The 12,342-nt window shown below is 47.7% G+C and overlaps 1 protein-coding gene across 1 annotated transcript in view; it reads right to left on the reverse strand.

Annotated features, from left to right (window-relative positions):
* The window catches only part of GUCY1A2 (guanylate cyclase 1 soluble subunit alpha 2), a 348,066-nt gene that overhangs the window by 113,664 nt on the left and 222,060 nt on the right, over positions 1-12,342 (reverse strand). The window lies entirely within an intron of this gene.

The following is a 12,342-nucleotide window of genomic DNA, read 5'->3' on the forward strand; positions in this document are numbered from 1 at the left end:
ACATGGAAGGAGCTCCGGGAAGATCTCATGGCAGTGGGGACATTGGTTTCAGTCAATACCATAAGTAACGTACTCCCCCGCAATGGTCTCCGTTCCAGACGAGCCCGTAAGGTACCTTTACTTTCAAAGCGTCATGTCAAGGCTCGTCTACAGTTTGCTCATGATCACTTGGAGGACTCTGAGACAGACTGGTTCAAGGTTCTCTGGTCTGATGAGACCAAGATCGAGATCTTTGGTGCCAACCACACACGTGACGTTTGGAGACTGGATGGCACTGCATACGACCCCAAGAATACCATCCCTACAGTCAAGCATGGTGGTGGCAGCATCATGCTGTGGGGCTGTTTCTCAGCCAAGGGGCCTGGCCATCTGGTCTGCATCCATGGGAAGATGGATAGCACGGCCTACCTGGAGATTTTGGCCAAGAACCTCCGCTCCTCCATCAAGGATCTTAAGATGGGTCGTCATTTCATCTTCCAACAAGACAACGACCCAAAGCACACAGCCAAGAAAACCAAGGCCTGGTTCAAGAGGGAAAAAATCAAGGTGTTGTAGTGGCCTAGTCAGTCGCCTGACCTTAACCCAATTGAAAACTTGTAGAAGGAGCTCAAGATTAAAGTCCACATGAGACACCCAAAGAACCTAGATAACTTGGAGAAGATCTGCATGGAGGAGTGGGCCAAGATAACTCCAGAGACCTGTGCCGGCCTGATCAGGTCTTATAAAAGACGATTATTAGCTGTAATTGCAAACAAGGGTTATTCCACAAAATATTAAACCTAGGGGTTGAATAATAATTGACCCACACTTTTATGTTGAAAATTTATTAAAATTTAACTGAGCAACATAACTTGTTGGTTTGTAAGATTTATGCATCTGTTAATAAATCATGCTCTTGTTTGAAGTTTGCAGGCTCTAACTTATTTGCATCTTATCAAACCTGCTAAATCTGCAGGGGGTTGAATACTACTTGTAGGCACTGTATATCTCGTGATGCCTATTTTCTATCGACCTATTGCTTAATACATCACCATTAGCTTCACAAATTTGCTTTATCTCCCATGGATGATTTCTGATCTATTATAACAATGATCTTTTAGTTAATTAGGGAGATTCCATGCATTTTATTAAGTGGATTTTTATAGGTTTTCTGAGGGTCATAATTAGCTTGGCTTATACAGTATTGAACATGTCACTAACTTTCTAAGTAAAGATTTTTCTAAAGGTTCTTCTGATATGAATTTCTCACCAGATATTGGTAACAACCAATCTAATCCACACAGACAAAGAAATCAAGAAATTAAACTGTAGACGCTCATAAATAAGGTTATGTGTAATAATGAGAAATGACACAAGGAAGAAGTATTTAACACATGAAGAAAGAAAGGTGCAAAAAGCCATGGAAAGTCATGACACCAACTGAAATCTATTAGTAATTAGAAAGCAATCCTGACACTTAGAGAAAAATATTATCATCTGGTTCAACAGATGGCTTATAAAAAGGTGTCTCATTACCATGGTGCCCCACAAGAAACATCTCATGATGAGTAAAACCAGTGAGCTATCTCAAGACCTTTGAAACCTTATTGCTACAAAACATACTGATGGCATTGGTTACAGAAGATTTCCTAAACTACTGAAAGTTCTAGTAAGCACTGTTGGGACCATAATCCAGAAGTGAAAAGAAAATGATTTTACCATAAACTGTCCCCAACCAGGTGCTCTCCTCATGATTTTAGACAGAGGTGTGAAAAAAAATATCAAAAGAGTTGTCGAAGAGCCAAAAACCACATGTGGAGAGCTACAGAAAGACCTGGAATCAGGAGATACAATTGTATTAAAGAAAACAATAAGAAATGCACTCAACCTCCATGGCCTGTATGCATGCTCACCACACAAGCAGGTTCAAGTGCGTTTAAAGTTTGCTCAACGATATTTAGAGAAGACTATGAAATACTGGGAGAATATAGTCTGGTCAGATGAGACCAAAATGTAACTCTCTGGAAAACACAATACACACCATATTTGGAGGCCAAAAGGCAAATCACCCCCTAAACACCATACCAACAGTGAAGCTTACAGGTGGGTACATCGTGGTGTGGGGCTGTTTTTCAGCATACATCATATAATTGAAGGAAGGATGAATGAATAATTTTACTGAGACATTCTTGATAAAAATCTGCTGCCATCTACCCAAATGATGAATATGAAATGAGGGTGGACATTTCAGTAAGACAATTATCACAAACACACAGTCAAGGAAACTCCCAATTGGTTTCAGAGAAAAAAAAACCAAGCAGCTAGAATGGCCCGAGCCGATCACCTGACCTGAAACCAATAGAAAATATATGGAAGGAACAAAAGCTCAGAGTTCATAGAAGGAGCCCACGGAAGCTTAAGGATTTGAGGAGTGTTTGTGTGGAAGAATAGGCCAAAATCCCAGCTGAGCAATGTATGCAACTAGTTTATCCATACAGTAGGTGTCTTGAAGCTTCATCACTAACAAAGCTAATTGTAGGAATTATTAAATAAATTTCAATAAGCGTGTTCCATACTTTTTCCCTGTGTAATTTCTCATTATCTATTACACATCAATAACTATTTGGAGATCTAAGGTTGGATTTCTTTGCCTGTGTGGATTGGATGGGTTGTTACTGACATCTGGTGAGAAATTCATGTCAATAGCACCTTAAGAAATGTATTTACTTGGAAAATTGGTGAAGTGTTCAATACTTATGTCACCTGCTGCATATACTTATCTTGTGACATTCTGTGTGTTATTATTATCTGGCTATTATTATTGGCATATTTTTAGCCCTTCGTTCCTATAAGTAATACACACTGTTTTTTATCCCCAGTGTTTATATATACTCTGTTATGCGGTATATGATTATGGATGGAGACGCCATTGAGCGTTTTTTAATTCGTGCTTAATTAAAGTTTTTTAATAGGATTTGTTTTCTTTCTTAGTTTTACAGTTTTGCAATTTCAAACTATAAAATTGCCGTTGCTGTTGAATTCCCTATAGGAGATAACAAACATATGAAAAATGCATCCTAAACTATCTGAGAAATAAAAAAAAATCCCAAAACACCTAATTATAAATGTGTGATGTTTTCTTGAAAAGCCACATCTCTCGTTCTTGTAGTATCCATTACCATTTTTTTTTGTACGTGGTTCTTGAATTTTGCATTAAGTCAAAAATGGTCTGTTTTGTAACTTTTTTGTGACCTTCTACCTTCAACAGTTGCACGTTTCAGAAAATAGTGCAAATTGCTATAAAATATCCAATGTACATTAAAACACTATGGGGATGGGGGACGTAAAAAGGCCTAAATGGAAAAAAGAATATGGTGCAAATAAAAAAGGCTCAAAACTCTAAAAACTTGGCAAAAACACAGGTTCAAATGAGAATCAGGCTGTATGCTTGGAGAAAGTTCTAAAAGGTTATTCCCATCTTGGCATCAGGAACCAGAAGTGAGAGGGGGTGGGAGCGGAGATAGTGGGTGTGACCGGGCGGACTTCGTTAACATTAATTTTTAAGTCCATGTAGTTGAAATAAAAGCAGGGGTCTGGTGGGTGCAGAGGAGGGCTTGTATAATGAAAGCTTGTTACGGTCGGCATACTGAGCCATGCCCACCAGGAAGAGCATCACACACACCTACTAAGCCCCAAGTATGCCGCTTTGATTATGCATCCCCCACCCCACTCCTGCGCTTGGGATCTTACCCCAAGACCTTTGCTTCTATTATAAAAAACTCTATGACGACATGGATTTAAAAATGTATGTTTATTAAGTCTGGCTGGTCAAGCCCACTATCTCTGCTCCCACCCACTGTCCATGGCTGGTCACGCCCACTATCTCTGCTCCCATTCACTGTCTCTGGCCGGTCAAACCCAATATCTCTGCTCCCACCCACTGTCTCTGGTTGGCCACGCCCACTATCTCTGCTCCCACCCACTGTCTCTGGCTGGTCAGACCCACTATCTCTGCTCCCACCCATGGTCTCTGGCCTGTCACGCCCACTATCTCTGCTCCCACCCACTGTCTCTGGCTGGTCAGGCCCACTATCTCTGCTCCCACCCACTGTCTCTGGCCTGTCACGCCCACTATCTCTGCTCCCACCCAGTGTCTTCGTCCAGTCACGCCCACTATGTCTGCTCCCACCCACTGTCTCCGGCCGGTCACACCCACTATCTCTGCTCCCACCCACTGTCTCCGGCAGGTCATGCCCACTATCTCTGCTCCCACCCACTGTCTCCGGCAGGTCATGCCCACTATCTCTGCTCCCACCCACTGTCTCTGGCAGGTCATGCCCACTATCTCTGCTCCCACCCACTGTCTCCGGCCGGTCACGCCCACTATGTCTGCTCCCACCCACTGTCTCTGGCTGGTCACACCTACTATCTCTGCTCCCACCCACTGTCTCAGGCCGGTCACGCCCACTATATCTGCTCCCACCCACTGTCTCCGACTGTTCATGCCCATTCACTTCCGGTCCCCAATTCTATAAATACTCTCCCATCTTAAACATTTATAGACAGGATAGGGGCAGGTACCACCTCTGAAATGTGCAGCTATTTTCAAAGCAGGGGTCCCCAACACCTCAAATTTCTATTTACTACTATAGGAGTTCACAACTGAGCCAATCACAACTGAGACCAAGGAGTCACCTAGAAAACAATGCCTTATGTGTGCACAGTATTGCTATTCTTCTCATTTTGGCCTCCAGCAGTACAATGAAGCTGTCAGCTGTCATTAAACATCCTGCACTCAAGTGATGAGATGACTCTGTCCCAGTCTATACAGCTAAGCTGACAAATGAGCTGCTTAAAAATCAAGACCAAGGTTCTTTACATCAGTCTTGATGAAGGGGCATGATGGAGTCAAAAGTGCCTGATTCATTAAAAGGTCAATAAACCTGTTCATAAACCAAGCACAATTTAAAAGTGGTGTGAGCCTCCGTGCGCCTGTGTCACAGACCTTTCTCTAGCTGGAGAATGGAGTAAGATTTTTGGCATCAACTACACTCCATCACATTATTGATTAGACAAGAGGGCACTGCCATGTCCAATCCTGCCCCAGCTGCTGCCATTTTTACAGAGCTGGCCAATACTGGTGTAAAAACGATACATTTTTGCACAACCTTTTGTGACGATATTTTTTGGCACATTTCTGGGCTATACAGTTTTATGATTTGTGGCCTAAATGGTTATTATTCTCTGCACATGTCTGATGATTATTCCACCTGCCTCACTATACCGGGTTTTTTTTTTACTTAGTCCCTCTATGGGTCTTTAACTTTTATTAGTCTGATCACTGGTGTATAAAGCATTGCCATGCATCAGCATGGGAATGCATTATACTGTCAGTGTCAGACTAGAAGATAATCTGTTAGACTCTGCTGCTGGCTGGGTCTATCAGGTCACCGCACATGGCAAACATGGAAGTTATTACTTGACCTCTGACTACCATCACAACTCTTGGTTCCCCCATAATCATGGGGATGCTGGAGGGATGTGAGAAGAAGCCCCCTCATTTTAACAAACTTTTGTATGTTGCAATCACTATTGATTATTATTATTATAGCGCCATTTATTCCATGGTGCTTTACAAGTGAAAAGGGTATACATAAAAAAACAAGTACAACAATCATGAACATTACAAAAACAGACTGGTACAGGAGGAGAGAGAACCCTGCCCGCGAGGGCTCACAGTCTACAGGGAATGCGAGAGGATACAATATGTGAGGACAGCAGTTGCGCAGTGTGGTACTGGTCTGAGGGTTGTTGTAAGTTGTAGGCTTGTCAAAAGAGTTGGGTCTTTGTAGCACCCAGGGGGCAGGAGTTGTCAGGCATGGGTTATCTCGTACCTGCGTTACTCGTCACCGGGCTGGTGTGATGAACTGGGATGTCATGGTGGCCTGCCTGGCTTCGTGCCCTGAGGTGTACACCAATAAGGAGGGAAGATGATGGGGGTAGTAGTAGGATGAATGTCATGATGCCACCTGTGATATGCGGTCAGGAATTTTAGCCACCGCTGCTGTTGCTGTCCTCCGGGGCGGATGGTAGTAGCAGCCGGAGATGGTATTGCTCCCCACAGGTGGAGCAGGCCCTGGGGAGGATGATGAGGGGAGTAGTGATGGCGTTTGAGCGCCGAGCGGTGCCGGTAATAAGAGTCTGACTCAATGGCTGCTGTTCCAGGTGTCACTCTTTGTGCTGTGCCGCTCGCCCGGATAGTACTGGTCACCCGCTGTGATGGGCTCCGTCAACCCTGAATAAGTTAGGAGAAGTCACCGGTGTTTGAAAAAAGAAGAAAGTCCTTTTTCAGAGTTGCCCTTCCAGCTGTGAGACACCTGGGCCGAGCATTCCGCTCCAAACTCCAGGCCCAATGAAGAGAAGAGAAGAAAGAGGTGATGGTGTCTTGTCCCAGAACTAGTGTCCCGGGTAGACTGACTAGTGATTGTGTGAGTTGCACCTACTTCTACCCCAAGTGGAACCCACCCCCCAGGTGGCTGGCTTCAGTGACCGGGGAAGTCCCATGACTCATGATGGCCACCCCCCTGCCTACCCTGAGGCCCCCCCCCGCCTCAAGAGAAGGTTCCTAAGCTTTATGGAAAGTGTGAATGTGGAACACCGGTGATTAAACCCCTCCTTACCCGAGGAAAATATCACACCTAAGATAAGGTGCAATACACTGTGGCGACTGAAGCCTCATGGGCGCCACATCTTCAGGTTCTTTTTGAAGCTTTCCACAGTAGGTGAGAGTCTGATATGCTGAGGTAGAGCATTCCAGTATATGGAGGAGGAGCGGGAGAAATCTCGTATGCGATTGTGGGAAGAGGAGATAAGAGAGGAGTGATAGCGGCATATAGCAGATAGAAAAGGGTTAACATCATCAGGACTTGATCCAATCAGGTCACAATGATGTCTGCGGTCAGAACTACTGTTCTGCACCGGAATCCCGATGACTGTGGGATTCTGGAGGTCCTTATCCCCTCTTGATCGCCAACAGTAGAAAAACGATGGCTCTGCACAAAGAACAGCAAGTGACTCGCCCACCCCAGGGCTATGGGACACCCGGTGCCGGGCCGGACTAGTCCGGTGGTAGTCAGTGGTGGCTGGGCCCGGCTCCGTGGCCCTGGTGGGTGTCAGTTGAATATGTGGCGGATGACTTTAAGTTTGTATTCGTGACGCCACCTGTGGTCTGCGGCTATTAAGCCGCCGCTGCTGTGTGAGGCCACCGGGATGATGTTATAGCAGCAATGGTGGTACTGCTCCCCACAGGTGGAGCAATGCCCGGGGCACAGTTGGTGCTTGTGGAAGTCTATGGTGCTGTGTGACTAACACGGTGCAGGGCCGACAATCAATGAAAGAAACAGGCACAAACAGTAGTCTCTTTACCTTCTCCTCTTTTACTCGGCAGAAACTTAGTCCAGGGAGACCGTCACAGATGGTAAAGATGATCCGGCCGGCCTGGAAGTGCCTGGGGTGATCTTTGGCCAGTTGAGTATGAGGCCTACTCCTTAATCTTTCTCTGCTGTTTTAGGACACTGCACTTTAGGTTTGCAATTGCCCTCTTGCTGCTGGGACTTGTTGTTCGTCCCCTTTTCTGTGTGGTAGACTGCGCAGGCCCTCTCTGGTGCTTCTCTGCTGGAGCCCACACCAGGCCCTTGGGATGCAGTTGTACCTTCAGATTGCTTCTGGGACAGGGGGCTTGCAGCTCTCCTGCCCTCCGGATTCAGCTACCAGGGATGGATTTTATGCCCTGGCAACTACAGACTCCGATGTCCGAGTCTCTGCTGTGCCTCTCTGCTCCCCTTGCTTCACTGGGCCAAGCTATCCAAGCTCTAGGCCCCAGTTTCACAAGGCAGCACTACCCTGCGTCTGCACTCTTTCACTCCTGTCTCCAGACTAACCACTACTTCCTCCCTTCAGCCAGACTTAAGGAATCCTCCCTGAAGTTCCAGGTTCAGAGCTCCCTCTGCTGGCCGGAGGGAGAATTGTGTTGAGTGTTAACTTACTGGCCAATAGATCTCCCAATTACCTCCAGGCTCAGCATTAACCCTTTGGGAGGGCAATGCTGTTGTGGCGACCAGGTCCTGGGGCGCCACACTCCCCCTTAGTTAAATTCAGTACTCCCGGACTGTAGAAACAAACATGACATGTTAGAACATTTCATCCCATTATGGGAGGCGCAAATACTTTAACGTTACAAACTTAAACATTACTATAAGAGTCCAGTGTGGCTCCCTGCCGGGTGTCCATTACACTGCTCCATGGGGGACCCGCCGCGATCAAACCCCCAACGTAGGCTCTGGGCGTGCGTCAGAGCATTGATGACCCCACTCTATGCACGCCGGACGGGTTTTTCTTCAGGGGTGTCGAGCACACTGGTGCTAACTATGAACAATTTAGGTGTTGGCCACCCATAGTCCAGTGGCCCAATTGTCCATTTTCGCAATCAAAGAAAAGAAAAACATTTTGTACACAACCTTACAGACATTTTGCATAACTATGTACATTCTAATAAATACTCCTTCTTTTTCCCTTATACAGTTGACTCTCTATACCTTGGAGGGGGTTGTCCCCGAGTGCTGCGCTGGGACCTACGTAGCTCTGGTGTTTGCCCCTGACTACGTGGTGCGTCTTCTATCTCAGCACTACAGGTGGGCCTAACCCCAATAGGTAAGCGTGATGGTTGCCTTTGTGGGCTAAGAGTCGCCAAGGGTATGACAGGTTCACCACTGACAGGGGGTTGATCCTCCTGTTCCACTGCTGGCGTGTCATCTCATGCTGGCGCGGACGGTTCTTTAGGTGGATCCGGAACCTTTTCTGTTTCTGGCTCGACCAACTGCGGAAACGTCAAAACTGGTACCACTATAGCATTGTTTATTCGGGTCCAAGTTTTGGGGAACTTTCCAAGGATGGTTTGAATCATCTCCCCTTCTTTCTCTTGACTTTGGGGACTTCCTTGTACTCCTTCCATTTCTCTTTGGATTCTGCACCGTTCAGGGCACGCTTTCAGGCGGTCTCGGGAAATTGCTTGATAGGTCTTGCCTTCATCCTTGCTTATGAGGCATACCTTACTATTGTCAAAGTTGGAGGGGATAATGGTGTAGGGCTCGTTTTCCCACTGATCATCCAATTTATGCGTCCTCCGCTTCTTCTTGAGGACTTGTTCTCCAGGTGCTAAGGGAGTTGCTGGGGCTGTTTGATTGTAATGCTGCTCTTGTCTCGTTCTTGCTTGAGACAGGCTCCTCTCTACGCACTCCTGGACCTTACGGTACCGCTGCTGCCGTTCTGTATCCCAATCCTCTATTTCTTGAACCGCCTCAGGCGACACAGTCCCCATCTCAAAGTCTACAGGCAACTTGCCAGGCCTGGCTCGCATCAGGTAAGCGGGGCTGCAGTTGGTCGAATTCACTGGGATATGGTTGTACAGGTCTACCAGATCTGGCAACTTTTCTGGCCATTGGTTCCTTTCCTCCAGCGGTAGGGTCTTCAGCATATCAATAACCACATGGTTCATTTTCTCGCACAGTCCATTGGTTTGGGGGTGGTACGGTGTGGTTCGGATTTTCTTACAACCGTACATGTTACAGAACTCTTGGAACACTTCAGCCTCGAATGCAGGACCCTGATCAGTCAGTACCCTTTCCGGATAGCCGTGAGGTCGACAAAAGGATGCCTGGAACGCTCTAGCTGCTGTCCTGGCTGTCTGGTCCTTCACAGGCACTACTACCAGGAAACGAGAGTAATGGTCCACAATGGTGAGGGCGTACACATAGCCTGACCGGCTCAGTGTTAGCTTCACGTGGTCCAGGGCCACCAACTCCAGGGGCTGCTTCGTGACAATTGGCTGTAGGGGAGACCTTTGGCTGGCATCATCCTTCCGCCTCAGGTTACACGGACCACAGTCTCGGCACCACTTCTCGATCATCTTTCTCATGTGCACCCAATAGAACCGATCACGGAGTAGGGCCTCCAACTTCTTCCACCCGAAGTGTCCTGCGTTATCATGATACGCTGCTAGGACCATTGGAGCATCCCTCTGCGGAACCACTATCTGCCGGACAAGTTCATTTGTTCGCCAGTTGACATATCTCTTGCAGAGCTTGCCTTGGTAGGTGAACAGTCGTCCCCTCTCCTTCCACAGCTGCTGGGCTTCCTCTGGAGCGTCTGGGCCAAGATGGGTCTCAGCTTGCGCTAGCTTCTCTTTGACCAATCGCACGGCTGGGTCACCATTCTGTGTTTCTTCCCAATTATGGTGGAGTAATGGGTTGACCGAGACCTCGTGCTGGCTTGAGCGCTTCACTCCCACAGCATGCTCACACTGGGAAACACCTTGGTGATGGAAAGCCGGTAACTCTATCTCTTCGAGTTCATCCAGGTCTTCTCCAGACTCGGGTAAGTGAGGCATTCTGGACAGCGCATCAGCATTGTTATTCTTCTTGCCAGCCCGATACTTGATGGTAAAGTCAAAGTTAGACAGCCGGGCCATCCATCGCTGTTCCATCGCACCTAACTTGGCTGTTGCCAGGTGTGTCAACGGATTGTTGTCCGTGAAGATGGTGAACTTGGCCGATGCCAGATAGTGCTTGAAGCGTTCAGTCACTGCCCAAACAATAGCGAGGAACTCCAGCTTGAAGGAACTGTAGTTTTCTGGATTCCTTTCTGTGGGCCGAAGCTTCCTACTGGCGTACGCTATCACCCTCTCTCTGCCTCCCTGTACCTGGGACAGAACTGCTCCCAGTCCCACGTTGCTGGCGTCTGTATACAGTACAAACGGTTGGCTGTAGTCAGGGTAGGCCAGAATTTCTTCTCCCGTGAGAGCCCCTTTCAGCCGGACAAAGGATGTTTCCAGTTGGCTGCTCCATTCAAATGGAGGGCTCTGCTTCTTAGCCTGCTTTGGCTGGCCCACCAGGAGATCTTGAAGGGGCGCTGCTATCTTGGTGAAACCATCAATGAACCTTCGGTAGTAGCCCACCAGTCCAAGGAACTGCCGCACCTCCTTCACTGTGGTGGGTCTTGGCCAGTCCTTGATTACAGTGACTTTCTCCGGATCAGGTGCCACACCTTCTGCGCTGACCACATGACCCAGGTACTGTACCTTTGGCTTCAATAGGTGACATTTGGACGGCTTGATCTTCAGGCCATATTTCGACAAGGACTCAAACACTTCTGCTAAGTGCTTCAGGTGGTCCTCATAAGTCTTGGAGTAGACTATGACGTCATCCAGGTACAACAGCACGGTTTCAAAGTTGTGGTGGCCCAAGCAGCACTCCATCAACCTTTGGAATGTCCCTGGGGCGTTGCAGAGCCCGAATGGCATACAATTGAACTCACAGAGGCCCATTGGTGTCGTGAATGCAGTCTTCTCCTTGTCCGCCTCTGCCACGGGAACCTGCCAATACCCACTGGTGAGATCCAAGGTGGAGAAATAGTTAGCTGACTTTAAGGCTGTTAGTGACTCCTCTATTCTGGGCAGTGGATAAGCATCTTTATGTGTAATGCGGTTAATTTGCCTGTAATCTACACACATTCTCATCGTACCATCTTTTTTCTTTACGAGCACTAGTGGAGCTGCCCAGGGGCTACAACTATCTCTGATAACCCCAGCCTCCTTCATTTCCCGTAACATTTCCTTGGCACACTGATACTGTGCGGGGGGTACAGGGCGGTATCTCTCTTTAATGGGATGATGATCACCCGTGGGGATTTGATGTTTAACCCCTTTCACCTGCCCAAAATCTAGGGGGTGTTTGCTGAAGACCCGCTCGTACTCCTGTACCACCCGGTAAACCCCATGCTTTTGGTGCGAGGGGGTGGAGTCGGTGCCTACATGTAATTTTTGGCACCAGTCTTCCGGCTGCCCCTTGGAGCCATTGTCTTCCGCCTGGTCGGACGGGATCAAGGGTTCCACTGCTTTAATGGTATTGTTGCTGACAGTGTACAGTTTTGCTACAGTGGCGTACCGGGGCAATTTGGCCTCCTCCTCCCCACAATTCAAGACACGGACGGGCACTCTCCCCTTGCGGACGTCCGCTACCCCTCTGGCTATCAGGACTCCAGGCCTACTGTCTGAATACACCGGTTCTACCAAGGCATGGTAATCCTGACCCTTGAGGCCTATTGCTGCCCGACACCATATCAACATTTCACTTCTTGGGGGTATTACAATGGGGAGGGGGTCACTTACCCTCACACTGCCAATTTCTCCTCCGGCCAGCTCTACCTGCTGCCTCCTCATCAGGGCTCGGATCTCCCTCTGTAGGACACGCTGCTGCCCGGAGCTGGCAGTTTCAGACGCCTGTTGCAACAAAATTATCACTTCGGCAA

This window comes from Anomaloglossus baeobatrachus (genome assembly GCF_048569485.1).
Source record: "Anomaloglossus baeobatrachus isolate aAnoBae1 chromosome 2 unlocalized genomic scaffold, aAnoBae1.hap1 SUPER_2_unloc_1, whole genome shotgun sequence".
Taxonomy (NCBI): domain Eukaryota; kingdom Metazoa; phylum Chordata; class Amphibia; order Anura; family Aromobatidae; genus Anomaloglossus; species Anomaloglossus baeobatrachus.